This window comes from Zalophus californianus, chromosome 14 (genome assembly GCF_009762305.2).
Source record: "Zalophus californianus isolate mZalCal1 chromosome 14, mZalCal1.pri.v2, whole genome shotgun sequence".
NCBI classification, from domain to species: domain Eukaryota; kingdom Metazoa; phylum Chordata; class Mammalia; order Carnivora; family Otariidae; genus Zalophus; species Zalophus californianus.
This window is the reverse complement of record NC_045608.1, coordinates 40,665,666-40,680,207: the sequence shown is the minus strand read 5'-3', so window position 1 is coordinate 40,680,207 and position 14,542 is coordinate 40,665,666.

Here is a 14,542-nt window from a genome sequence, read left to right as displayed (position 1 = left end):
GTAGCTATATTAATTTCAGACAGATTATCTCTTCCAATACCTTGGAAGGCAGTACTCATGCCAGTCAGGCTCATAGCTCTAGGAGAAGTGTTTGAGGAAAGTCAGAATGTTTATGTGTATTGATTGTTTTTTTCTGTCTTTAGCTAAGTCCTATGAGAGGAATGAGTCCAGGCAAGAGTTAGTCAGGTTTGAGAGCAGAGTGAAATGGAATACATTTCCCCTAAGGATGTTTGGTAAAACCTTTCTCATGTGCTCTTTACCAGTCAGCAGGAGCTAGCCAGATTAGTAAAGTCTGGTTGCTTTCCAACCTAAGCCAGTTGCTTCACATGGCATCAGGTTATTCTTCATGATATTTTGAGTGTGGATATGAGCCATGTACCAGCCAGTGAGTAAAAGAGGAGGCTCTTCAGGCTTTCCAGACACCATGTGTGGTTGTGGTTACTTGACCAAGGAGTTGAATGGAAGGAAATATACCAGAAATAATATATTAAGAATCCACGAGACTGATCTTCAAGAACTTAGAATTCATCAACCCCTAAAGCAATCCCCAGGGCCCCCACAACTGAACCCATGTGGGAGCATACCCTTCAATACCACTTAAGATGTGGCTATGAAAGATAGTTGATTGAAGAACCTTCCAGAGGCAAAGCCGAAAACCACAGTGGGTGATGAATCAAGACTGCCTGGCAGAGCTGGGGTCTAATGGGGAAACACCCTTTATTGCCAGGGCCGGGAGCCTTTCACCTTAGCAAGCATTACACGATTGCCTTAGTTCAATGGTTGCTCTTTCCCTCTTTTTCTGAAAGAGGATTCTTATGATCCCATTCCTAATTCACCATTGTTTTTGGTGAGTGGCACAGATAATTTGTTTTTCAGAAGATGCTCACCTGAAAGAGTCACAGAGTGTCCTGATGGGGGAATGTATGTCACAGAAATCCTAGATTTTGAACTGAATGAAGTGGTCAGATGGAAATTTGTGTTGTTTCACTTGAACAGGGGACAAAGTGTGTTTTCTATGTAGGAAGAAGGCTGAGCATGTATAATTGGCTGATCAGGGGGTGGGTTGTAGCTGGGACTGTATGCATTTTCCCCTCTTCCCCTAGCAATAGAATTATCAAATTTTAGATTAGCACATGGTCATTCAGCCAAAGGCTATATTCAACTCAACCTCCTTAGCAGCTGGGTTTGACTATGTGACTTGGTTCTGGTTATTGGGATGTGAGAATTCATATATATCATATATTCTTAAGCTATTAAAAGAAATAGGCATGCCTGCCTGTTCCTTTCTCTCTCTCTAGTGTCTGAAAAGTTGATGGGGGGGGCGCCTGGGTGGCTCAGTCGTTGAGCGTCTGCCTTCGGCTCAGGTCATGATCCCAGGGTCCTGGGATTGAGCCCCATGTGGGGCTCTCTGCTCAGCGGGAGGCCTGCTTCTCCCTCTCCCACTCCTCCTGCTTGTGTTCCCTCTCTCGCTGTGTCTCTCTCCATCAAATAAATAAATAAAATCTTTAAAAAAAAAAAAAAGTTGGGCGCCTGGGTGGCTCAGTTGGTTAAGCAACTGCCTTCGGCTCAGGTCATGATCCTGGAGTCCCGGGATCGAGTCCCACATCAGGCTCCCTGCTCAGCGAGGAACCTGCTTCTCCCTCTGGCCCTCACCCCTCTCGTATACTCTCTCTCTCATTCTCGCTCTCTCAATAAATCTTAAAAAAAAAAAAAAAAAGTTGATAGGTAGCAAGAGCTAAAGCAGGCATCTTAGATTATGAGAGAGCAGCCACAGGGGTACCTGGATGGCTCATTTGGTTGAGTGTCTGACTCTTAATTTTGGCTCAGGTCATGATCTCAGGGTCCTTGGATCAAGCCATGTTGGGCTTCTTGCTTAGTGGGGAGTCTGCTGGAGATTTCTCTCTATCCCTCTCCCTCTGCCCCTCCCACCACTCATGGTCTCTTGCATGCGCTTTCTCTCTCTCTCTAAAATAAATAAATACATGTCTAAAAGAAAAGAAACAAAAACAAGAGCAGCTATGGTAGAACAACAAAATAGAAGGAGTGTGACCCTCAGCACCTCAGAGCTGCCATATTAGCCCTGGAGTGCTTATATTCAGACTGACACAGAAAGAAATAAAGTTCTTTCCTATTTATTTGGGTCTTTGTTAAAGCAACTAAAGCTTATAACCTAATTAATGCAGGTTTATGATCAAGTATCATACCTTATTACATTGTAACTTTTTCTCAATTGTGATTCTTTTTATTATAAGCAGCCAATCAGTAATAATACGAAGAGTATCTGGGAGTAATAACATGTAACAGGTCTCTACTATAATCCAAGAGCTGGAAGTTTAACCAACCCTTGCAGGATCTAAAACAGGAATTAGAGAAGATATCAGGAAATGGGGTAATTCTCATCTCTGCTTCTACAGAGCAGATCTTCTCTACGTTGGTTGGCATATGACCCAATATAATTGAACTGGCCCCAGCTTTACTTCATTTCCTAACAGAGACAGAATGGGACCTCCTTTCTAATTCCAGAGGTCCCAGGATAGGGAATCTGGCCCAGCTTTGGCTAGGGTCTACTTAAATCAGTCATCCCCTAGACTGGTATTAGAGAAGAAAGTTCTCAGAAAAGTTGGTGTCAGCTTCATAGATAACCTATGGGTCTAATATATGATTAATTTATGTTTCTATCTTATGCATTATACTTTGTTATAAGGTGTAAAGAAACAGGAACTCCTATTCATTGCTAGTAGAAATGCAAATTTGCATTGTGAAGTGGAATTTGGCAACATTTAACAAAACCACACATGTTTATTTTTGACACAGCAATTGCACTTCTAGGAAGTTGTCCTCAGGATACATCTTCAATACTATGAAAATACATATGCACGAGATTGTTCACTGCAAAATTGTTTGTAACTGCAGTCTAAATGTCCAAACATAAGAAAGTAATTGAAGTATGGTGCATCTATACAATGGAGTACTATGGAAGTATAAAAAAAAAAAGTAGGAAAGTTGATCTCTATAAACTGATATGGAGTGATTTCCATATATTTATATTTCTTAGGTGAAAAAAGGAAAGTACAAAAAAATATCTAAGGTAGTTCTTAAAATGTGGTCCACAACCTGAGAGTCCCTGAGACTCTCTGTAAAATCAAAACTATTTTCCTAATACTACTTACTAAGCCATCATTTGTCTTTTTTCACTATGTTGGCATCTCACTGATGGTGCAAAGACAATGACGATAAAACTGTTGGTGCCACCACAAATCAAGTTTGTGACAAGTGCACTTACTGCAACATACTCTTGGGGGCAGGAGGGGGACAATTTCACCTTGATGAAGCAATAAAAATTGGTAATATTATTGAAACTTGACCCTAAGGACATGTCTTTTCAATATTCTGTGTGACTAAATGGGAAGTATATATGAATCACTTCTGATGCACACAGAAAATGATGGTTATCTCAAGGAAAAGTATGTCTGCTATTGTTTGAGTTACAAGCTGAACTAGCCACTTTTTCATGGAACACCATTTCTACTACAAAGAACAGATGATAGACAAACTATTGTTATTCAGACATGGGTATTTGACAATTTCTTTTTTTCTTTTTTTTTTTAAAGATTTTATTTACTTATTTGAGAAAGAGAGAGAATGAGAGATAGAGAGCACGAGAGGGAAGAGGGTCAGAGGGAGAAGCAGACTCCCTGCTGAGCAGGGAGCCCGATATGGGACTCGATCCCAGGACTCCAGGATCATGACCTGAGCCGAAGGCAGTCGCTTAACCGACTGAGCCACCCAGGCGCCCGACAATTTCTTTTTTTCTTCTCAGCTATGACTGAAGTGAGCCTATTGCTTCAAGTAAAACAACTGATAGTATATGTTACTAGTGGTAAAATTCAAACTTTCAAGTCAAAAATTAGAATTTTGGAAAAAATCCCATTTACTACTATGGGGTTTTCAGCTGATTTCAGCTTAAAGACTTTTCTGATGGGTTCAGATATGATATTAAATCAAACAATTTTCGATAGTGTACAATACAATGTATCAACATTGGGAGATCCATATACTTAAGTGAACCATAATTTTCCAAATGACCAAAACATGATGGTACAAAATCATGCCTGGTTAAAAAACACTATCAAAGTATAGGGGTGCCTGGGTGGCTCAGTCGTTAAGTGTCTGCCTTTGGCTCAGGTCATGATCCCAGGGTCCTGGGATCAAGCCCTGCATCAGGCTCCCTGCTCAGCGGGAAGCCTGCTTCTCCCTCTCCCACTCCCCCTGCTTGTGTTCCCTCTCTCACTGTGTCTCTCTCTGTCAAATAAATAAAATCTTAAAAAAAAATACTATCAAAGTATAAAGTAGATCAATAGATTTTAATGCAATAGAATTTTTAAAAGTTTGTTGATATGGCTTCAGATTGCACATGGCAACTAACTTTTAAGAAACTATCACTATTGTGTTTTAAATATCAAAGAAGATGCACAAAACCTGGAAAGACTGTTAAAATACTCTTCCCTTTTCCAAAGACACGTCTATTTGAGGCTAACTTTTCTTTACATGCTACTACCAAAACAATATATTGCAGGAGATCACTTGAAGAAGCAGAAACAGAATCCAGCTGTGTTCTATTAAGGCAGACATTAAAGAGATTTGCAAAAAATATAAAACATTGCCATCTTCTTTCTATTTTTTTTATTTGAGAAAGTGGAGTCATTTTTCACAAAACTATAATATGCTTACATTTCAGGAGTTTATTATTGTTAATTTTAATTGAACTAGTAAATAAATGTTTTTACAATTTCTCAGTTTTAATTTCTAATACAGTAAATATAATGAATCTCACCCACATAAACAAAAGCTCTTTGCTTCTTCAGTAATTTTTTTTTAAAGATTTTATTTATTTGAGAGAGAGAGAATGAGAGATAGAGAGCACAAGAGGGAAGAGGGTCAGAGGGAGAAGCAGACTCCCTGCTGAGCAGGGAGCCCGACGCGGGACTCGATCCCGGGACTCCAGGATCATGACCTGAGCCGAAGGCAGTCGCCCAACCAACCGAGCCACCCAGGCGCCCCACTTCTTCAGTAATTTTTAATAGTGTGAAGAGACCCGGAGATTACAAAGTTTGAGAATTGGTGATCTATAGTGTACTATCATGTAATAAAGAAATATACATATATTGACTTATTTTTCTGCAAAAAGAAACAGAGAAAGGAGACACTAGAAACTAATAATCTTGGTTACCTAGAGAGGTTACCTACATGGTGGGAGGAACCTACAGGACTGGCCCTTCTTTAGGTAAACCTTACACTTAGTATTGACTTTGGAACCATGCTACTGTTTTTTTGTTTGTTTGTTTGGGTTTTTTTAAGATTTTATTTATTTATTTTGACAGAAAGAGCATGAGCAAGGGGAGTGGCAGAGGGAGAAGGAAAAGCAGACTCCCCCCTGAGTAGGGAGCCTGATGTAGGACTTGATCCCAGGGTGTTGGGATCATGACCTGAGCTGAAGGCAGACGTTTAACTGACTGAGCCACCCAGGTGCCCCTATGCTACTGTTTTAAATATAAAAAAAATAATGACAAAATCAAAAGAATGTGGGGCAACCATAAAATAAAAAATTTAAAAATAAACCTAAATGTATTTCAAAAGAATAACAGTCATATTGAAGAGGGTAGAATAAAGAACTAACTGAAGTAACTTTTGAAGATAGTATTTTGACCTTATACCCTCAGACTAAAGAAAAAAAATATTGAATTATAATAGTAGGTTTGTTCTTTGCAGAGGTATGGTTGATATATTCTAGAATTGAACATGTGCTAATTGCTTGAGAGTAAGGGGACACAGGTTTCTCCCCGTCAGAGAAGAAAGTTACAACTATGAAAACCAGGAAGACTGAAATGAGTCTTGTGTTGGATTGAAACCATGAATTCATGGTTTTCAGCATACAGATACAGGTGTGTGTGTGTGTGTGTGTGTGTGTGTGTGTGTATGCACATGCCCACCTCTGCCCCCTCTGATAGGTCCTAAAAGTAATGATACTCCAGTAGTTATAAGCACACCTAGAGCCCAACCAAGTCTTGATTTTTAAATACCTTCTCTACGGAAAATAACCAGCATTCCTTGGAGAAATAATTGATTCCAGGGCTGGGACAGGGAAAAATCAGTATGAGTCTGGAATATTTTCCCATACCAGAAAATAGAAAGTCCTCAAAAAATGACAGAGTCAAGTCAAAAGGATATGGGACTCAGTTTGAGGAACTCCCACTGGCCAAATGTGAGACAATTTGAGCATCAAAATAAATAATAGTGATCAGTTATAGCTCACTGGATAGAAGGATTCCACAAATCTATACTGATATAAACAAGCAAACAAACAAATGGGGAAGGAAAAGCTCTTAGTAGAATGCCAACAATAGTAGATGCCAACAAATAAATGCAAAAGAAATGGTGTTAGAAAGTGGTAAATATGGGGGCGCCCAGGCGGCTCAGTCGGGTAGGCATTTGCCTTCAACTCAGGTCATGATCCCAGGGTCCTGGAATCAAGTCCTGCATCGGGCTCCCTGCTCAGCAGGAAGTCTGCTTCTCCCTCTCCCTCTGCCTCTGCCTCTCCCCCTGCTTGTGCTCTGTCTCTCTTTCAGATGAATAAGTAAAATCTTAAAAAAAAAGGTAAATATTATAGTCATATTTGATTCAAGCTAGAATCACAATGGATTGGACACCACCGTAACCAAGTAATTAAAGTTAATATTACCAGTAAGGGGACAAGTCAACACTGAAATCAAGTGCCACCTAATACAATGTACTGAGAAGGGCATAATGTCACTTTTGTGATCTGTCAAAAATGCACAGCCGCAACCTAATTATGAAGAAACATGAGACAATGCCAGAGTGAGTGTGCTGCTCTAAAATGACAAAGACCGTCTGTTCCAGATGAAAGGAGACTGAAGAGATACACTGACTAAATACAGCTTGTGATTCTAGATTGGGTCTTAGCCTAGAAATTTTTGCTTTCTTATGAAAAACATTATTTGACATTATTTGACAACTAGCAAAATATGAATCTGGTCCATATTTGGGGTAATAGCATTATGTCAATGTTAGTTTCCTAAATTTTTTTTAAAGACCCACTTAGAGAGAGAGAGAGAGAGAGCTTGAGCAGGAGGGAAGGGCAGAGGGAGAGAGAATCCTCAAGCAGATTCCTCGCTGAGTGCAGAGCCTGACAGAGTGCTCGATCCCAGGACCCCGAGATCACAACTGGAGTCAGAACCAAGAGGCGGCCACCCAACTGAGCCACCCAGATGCCCCGTTAGTTTCCTAATTTTGATCATTGTATTATGTAAGGGGATGTCATTGTTCTTAGGAAATAAAACACAAGTATTTGGAGCTCAAGGGGCAGCATATCTGCAATTTATTCTTAACCAATTCAAGAAAAAAGGGACATATCTGTGGATTGAGTGTGTGTGTATGTGTGTGTGTGTGTGTGTGTGTTTAAAATAATGAACCAAACCTGAAGAATCTGGGTGGTGAAGAGTATGTGGGAGTTCTTTGTACTATTCTTACCACTTTTTTATAAAGTCAAAAGTATGTTAAAATAAAAAATCACAAAACAAAAGTAAATGAGAAAGTAAGGAAATTCAGACACATGTTCTAACATGGATGGACCTTAAAGACGTTATGCTATGTGGAATAAGCCAGCCTCAAAAGCACAAATACTGTGTGGTTTAACTTCTCTGAGGGATCCAGAGTAGTAAAGTCATAGAGACAGAAAGTAGAAGAGAGGTTGCTCAGGGCTGGGGAGAGGGAGGAACAGGGAGTTAGTGTTCAGTGGGTATAGACTTTCCATTAGGGTCATGAGAAAGGTTCTAATGCTGGTGATGGTTGCCCAACATTGTGAAGTTACTTAATGCCACGGAATTGTACACTTAAAAATGTACCATGTACCATTTTACATTATGTAGAATATACCACACATACAAAAAAAGTAAATGAGGATTCACAGCCCCAGATTTCTATTTAACCCCACAACACCAGCGTTCCTTCCCCAGAACTGATTACAAACTGCAGATTCATTCAACAAAACCTTTAAGGAACAGCCTCCTTCCAGACCAGAGATCTCGTAACATCTTGCCAATCACAGTAAGAAATGGCCTATTAAATAATAGTTATGAGCTGGCTCAGGAAGTAATCTCAGTCACTGCAGTAATGAGCCAACAGCCTGTTTGTAGGCATCCCAAGGATGGTGACCAAGAAACCAAGCATTTTGCAAGCCTTTGCCTGTTGCACCCTTTGACCTCTGCTGTGTGAACAGGAAAATTAAAGCAAAGTGAAATTGCTGACTTCTGCAGTCTGAATTCGGGCACTGGCCTGGACTGAAGTAGGCCCACGTTCTCATCTAGGTTACTCATTATTTTTTTATAGTATCAACAATGGTAAAGTGTTTTCTATACTTAAAGTGTTTGTAGTAATTGCCTGTACAGCATCAAATATCAAGGCACCATAAATCCTGTCTTATTTTTTAGAAACTTCGAGTACCAAGTGAAAAACATCATTTCCCTTTTCACAGCTACAATGACATTTCAGGCCTTCCATTTTTTTTTTTCTTTTTTTCCAAGCCTTCAATTTTTTAAAACCCCTTTAACCAGACTCTTTGCCCCTAATTCATTCTGGAGAAAATGGCAAACTCTGTCCTCCAAAAGTGTTGCCAAATAGTCACCATTTCCTACAGAATAAGGCCCCGTACCCCACCTCAGCCTAGTAGTTTGACCTCAATATATGTTTTGAGGTTTATCTTCCATGTATCTGCCAAATTAGACCACCAAACCTTACAATGAATCCCCCAAAGAGTGCACCCATTTTCAAGACTTTATTTATTTATTTTTAAAGATTTTATTTATTTGACAGAGAGACAGCGAGAGAGGGAACACAAGCAGGGGGAGTGGGAAAGGGAGAAGCAGGCTTCCCACGGAGCAAGGAGCCCAATGTGGGGCTTGATCCCAGGACCCTGAGATCATGACCTGAGCCAAAGGCAGACGCTTAACGACTGAACCACCCAGGTGCCCCCATTTTCAAGACTTTAAATATACATTGGTGAGTTGTTCTCTCACCAGCTTTGAACACGAGGCTTCCTTTTCCTCAAATCCTTGCCAATCCTACTTTCTTCAGCTCTTGAAATTCACTCAACTACTCATCTTTTCTCCTCCTTTGAACTCCTGGGCACATTCATCTATTGTTCTTTGTTTACTTAATTTTCACACCAACCAGCTTCACACTGTACACATAGTAAGCACTCAAGAATATTTGTCAATGTTTGCCAAGTGACTTAATATCACTATTTCATTCATGCAGAACCTTTCATTGTACCTAGAACCTGAGGCCAAGGTCTCTTTAACTAAAAAAAATAACACCTACTGGTTTTTATGATAAAAGTAAGTCAATCCAAGCTCACTGCAGAAAACCTGCAAGAGGGCCCCTGGGTGGCTCTGTCGGTTAAGTGTCTGCCTTTGGCTCAAGTCCTGATCCCAGGTCCTGGCATCTAGTCCTGCATCAGGCTCCTTGCTCAGCCGGGAGTCTGTTTCTCCCTCTCCCTCTGCCTCCCCCTCCCCCTGCTCATGCTCTCTCTCTCTCAAATAAATAAAGTCTTAAAAAAAAAGAAAGAAAAAGAAGAAAGAAAGAAAGAAAGAAAAAAGAAAGAAAGAAATAAAGAAAAAGAAAGAAAGAAAGAAAGAAATAAAGAAAGAAAGAAAGAAAGAAAGAAATAAAGAAAGAAAGAAAGAAAGAAAGAAAAAGAAAGAAAAAGAAAGAAAGAATCTGCAAGAGAGAGGGGAGGCATACTCTCACCACTTGGACATAGGCGTTATTTTACATTGAGGGTGACAGACTTGATGCAACAGATAAAGCTGAAACCTAGAAGTACATAATTTTATTTTTGTTTTGTTTCTATGGACATTGTGTGTGGAGTGAATGAAGTTTATAGTGTAGGTCCAGAGGCCCCCAGCTAAAAGAAAATAAATCTTCAATTTCATTAACCTGGAAGAAAGAGTACAAACTCTTGAAAGTCCTCCAAACTTTCTTGGCTTTATTTCTAAAGAACAATCTATAGCTGGGACAACGGCTCTGTGCGAGTGGCCGGCGGTGGGGGAGGAGGCGAGGCCTCTAATCTTACAGCTAATCAGTTAATCGATGAGGAATGAATGTCAACTTCCCATTCCAGCATTGTAAGCTTTTTTTTCCCCCCAGTTTAGACCGCCTGTTACCAGATAAGGATTCCTTAACAGTAACATCGTTAAACCTTTTCATAGCTTGAAGTCCAACAAACTAAATTTGTCTTATTATTTTCCCTGGATTAGAGGGTTTTTTGCATTTTTCATGCAAGTTACAATTTAAAAAATAAGATATGTATTGTGGAGAAATGGGAAAAGCAAGTGTACATTTAAGTTGTATTGGAGAGGAAACTTTTCCTAAATATCATTAGTATGAAAAACGGGGACTTTATTTTGTGAATTGGATTTCAAAGCTACAAAGAAGGGCGTGTATCTCAGACTGGGGGTGGGGGTGGGGGATCTCAAGAATTCTTGGAGGCTCAACAAAATGTCGACAGAAGGCAAAGCACTGTGCTTACAGAAACATTAATCCGTTTGGAAAATGCACTTTGCAATCAGACAAATAGGAAGTGACAAGTGACTGATGAAGTAGAAGTTTGTGTAGCCTTTTTCTATATTCTTTCCCATAAAGAAGCTGATAGATGAACATATGATTTTATTAGATGAAAACAAAGTGAACCTAATTCAAGAAATCTAAACCTTTTTTTGAAACAGTTGTTTTGTTTAGTTTTTAAAACTAAGGGGCGCCTGGCTGGCTCAGTCCGTAGAGCATGTGACTCTTCATCTCAGGGTTGTGAGTTTGAGCCCCACGTTGGGGCGTGGGGCCGACTTAAAATTTAAAAATAAATAAATAGGGGCGCCTGGGTGGCTCAGTCGTTTAAGGGTCTGCCTTCGGCTCAGTTCCTGATCTAGCCCCGCATTGGGCTCCCTGCTTGGCGGGAAGCCTGCTTCTCCCTCTCCCACTCCCCCTGCTTGTGTTCCCTCTCTTGCTGTGTCTCTCTCTGTCAAATAAATAAAATCTTTTAAATAAATAAATAAAACTAAATGGGATTCTTGCTAAGTACAAAACATTTAGAACAAATCACAGATTTCTGATTTCCAATGAGGGATAGTGTGTCTAAGAATTATGAGACAGACAGAGAGAGAAGGAAGGAAGCAAAGGAGAAAGGGAGGGCGGAAGTAAAAACAGTTTAGCTATCTGAAATTCTACTTTTTTCAAACTTTACGGTCAGAATGTCATGTTTCTACACTGTGGAATAGGCCTGTGTGTGTTTTCATGTTACCATCTGGCTGCCCTGGCTGAAAACAACTCCACACTAGATGTATCAAATCTTTCTAGACTTTCCTCCCCCATCTTCCTATTCTTGACACACACACACACACACACACACACACACACACACACACACACACACACGATGCCCAAGGAGGAAATAATTGGCCTTAAACACATTTGTAGCCATTAATTTTTAAAAGTAATTTATTTCTTGGGGCACCTGGGTGGCTCAGTCGTTGGGCGTCTGCCTTTGACTCAGGTCACAGTCCCAGGGTACTGGGATCGAGCCCCGCATTGGGCTCCATCCCAGGGTCCTGGCATCGGGCTCCCTGCTCAGCGGGAGGCCAGCTTCTCCCTCCTCCACTCCCGCTGCTGTGTTCCCTCTTTTGCTGTGTCTCTCTGTGTCAAATAAATAAATAAAATCTTTTAAAAAAAGGCAATTTATTTCTTTAGGGCCAGCAAAGTAAAACAGTAGTTCTAGAAATCTCAAAGTGAGATACTGATTTGGTGAATATGTTGCCTGAACCAAAAAAAATCAGGACACATGGTCTGACTATTCAAATAGGAGAAATGGAAATAACTATTTGAAGATAGAACTGTCCAAAAAGGAAAATTTACCTCTATTATTGGTCTAAAAGAGACTAGGAGAACTAAAAGCCTTAAAATGCCATCTACAGATAAAATGTAATTATTCTCCCTGGCAAGAAGAAAATGTTTAGTCATAGCAACAGAAATAGCTAGAAAGGAAACTACAATTGGGCATCATTACGGGACTTCTTCTCAGCCCCATTAGTAAACAGACCACTTAGACTAGGGAATAAAGAGTTACCAGCCAGGATATTAACTGTAAGAGCTTATCCAGAAATAATATGATGTCTGGTATTTGCTTCAAAATAATACAGGAGAAAAGGGAGTGTGTGAATTTGAAGCCAGAGTGGCCTTGGGTTGATAACTGTTGCATGTAGGTGATGGGTATGTGGGGATTCATTATACTAGGATCTCCATGTTAGATATTTAAATTTTTCCGTAATAAAAAGTAAAAAAGCAAAACAAAGAAAGACATTCTAGGCATGACAGAGTCTTTGTTTTTTGAGGTCACCTGGCTATTTTTAAGGTCTTTTAAAAAAATGTATTCGGGACTAGTACATATGGGTGTGGATTGTTGCCAAGCACAAGCAGAAGGGGAGAGAAAAATAGGGACTGATTAAAACATTTATTTCACCCTTGAAGAGGAGCCCTGATCATCTACTCTGTAAATGTGTGGCTGAGGACAGCTCCCAAAACGGGTTGGAAAAATAAAATAAAATATATCTGAGTTTTAAAAATAAAGGATATCCAAGTAGCTTGGACATGAGGATGTTTTCCTGCCTTTTAAGGTAATATGGGAGAGTTGTTTTGGCTTTTTCATGACATCCTGTGGAGGCCTGCTGAAACACTTCAGGAGATAACAGATTGTTCGCTTTCACAAATATGCCAGGAGAAAAGAAAGCCTTTACTTAAATGTTCCAGGCCTTTCGGGGGATATGCTGACTCCCTCCGTACGTTGATAGCATGTATGAATTTGTTTTGTGGGAGAGCATCTTGCCCTATTTTTACATGTTGGAATACTTGGCCAAATTTTCTCTAAAAATTACCTGCATCGGGGTTAACCTTTCTAATTTTGCAGATTTGGTCATCCAATTCAACAATGTAAATGGTTTGACAGCCTTTGTTATTGTGTCCTGAAAAAGGCAATGAATAATGAGCTCCCAGGGTGTCACTGAAGGTTATTCGCACTTGCTAATGATTAACCACCCATGGCTCCTGGCCCGCAGAGCCAGACTTAAAGGCCCCAAATACAACTTCAAACTCCTATTTTAGATCCCTGCTTATTTTTATATAGGATCTTCAAAAATCCCCTCTAACTCAAACCAGAACGAAACCTCAGTGTCCAATAAATGGGGATTGGTACATAAATTATATCCCCAGTTGCAATGGACTATTATTTGGTCATTAAAAATGATCATGGCAGACATACCTTACAAGAAATGTTAAAAGAAGTTCTTAAGAGAAAAGGAAAATAATACAGGTCAGAAACTCAGACCTACATAAAGGAAGAGCACAGAAGGAGTAAGTGAAGGTAAAATAAAAGTATGTAGGCCCCCTGCACCCACCTATGATGGGATACTTGCCTCTCTCTCTTCTCAGGCTTGTCCTAAAAAATTACAAGATGAAAAAAAGTAAAAGCCCCTTTATTATGCATCTTATTCCCTTCTTTTTCTTCCTTCAAAAGTAGCCATTGTGAATATTTCCTTGAGTTAATATTTGAGTTTCATTCCAAAAAATATAGGCATAAAATATTTTACACAAAAGGGATAATTGTTCTGTACCTTGCTTTAAAAAACCTTATCACTATATATTATTAATCTTTAATATATTATTAACCTTATCAATATATATTATTAATCAGTCTAATTTACTATTTTTGTTGTAATGACTGCTACATAAGGTTTCCATGGTTTGTTTTTTTTTAAGATTTTATTTATTTATTTGACACAGAGAGACACAGTGAGAGAGGGAACACAAGCAGGGGGAGTGGGAGAGGGAGAAGCAGGCTTCCCGCCGAGCAGGGAGCCCGATGCGGGGCTCGATCCCAGCACCCCGGGACCATGACCTGAGCCGAAGGCAGACGCCTAACGACTGAGCCACCCAGGCGCCCCGTTGCCCAACTTTTTAAACAGAGTTCTTCTTTCCTATGGTCTGTAGGAGTTCTTCATAAATTAGATAAATTGGTCTTATGCCTGACATAGGCTGCAAATATCTTTTTCCCATTTTCTTTGCTTTTGGAAAATTTAAAGTGTTTTCCCTCAAACATAAGTTCTTTGAAAACACAAAATGTTTATAAATGTTTATATCTTTTATTGTCTCTTGATTGTATGTCCTGATTAGAGAGGCCTCCCTCACTCCCAAGATCATATTTTTTTTTTAAAGATTTTATTTATTTATTTGAGAGAAAGAGTGAGAGAGAGAGCACGAGAGGGAAGAGGGTCAGAGGGAGAAGCAGACTCCCCGCCGAGCAGGGAGCCCGATGTGGGACTCGATCCCGGGACTCCAGGATCATGACCTGAGCCGAAGGCAGTCGCTTAACCAACTAAGCCACCCAGGCACCCCCCAAGATCATATTTATGTTTTCTTCCAG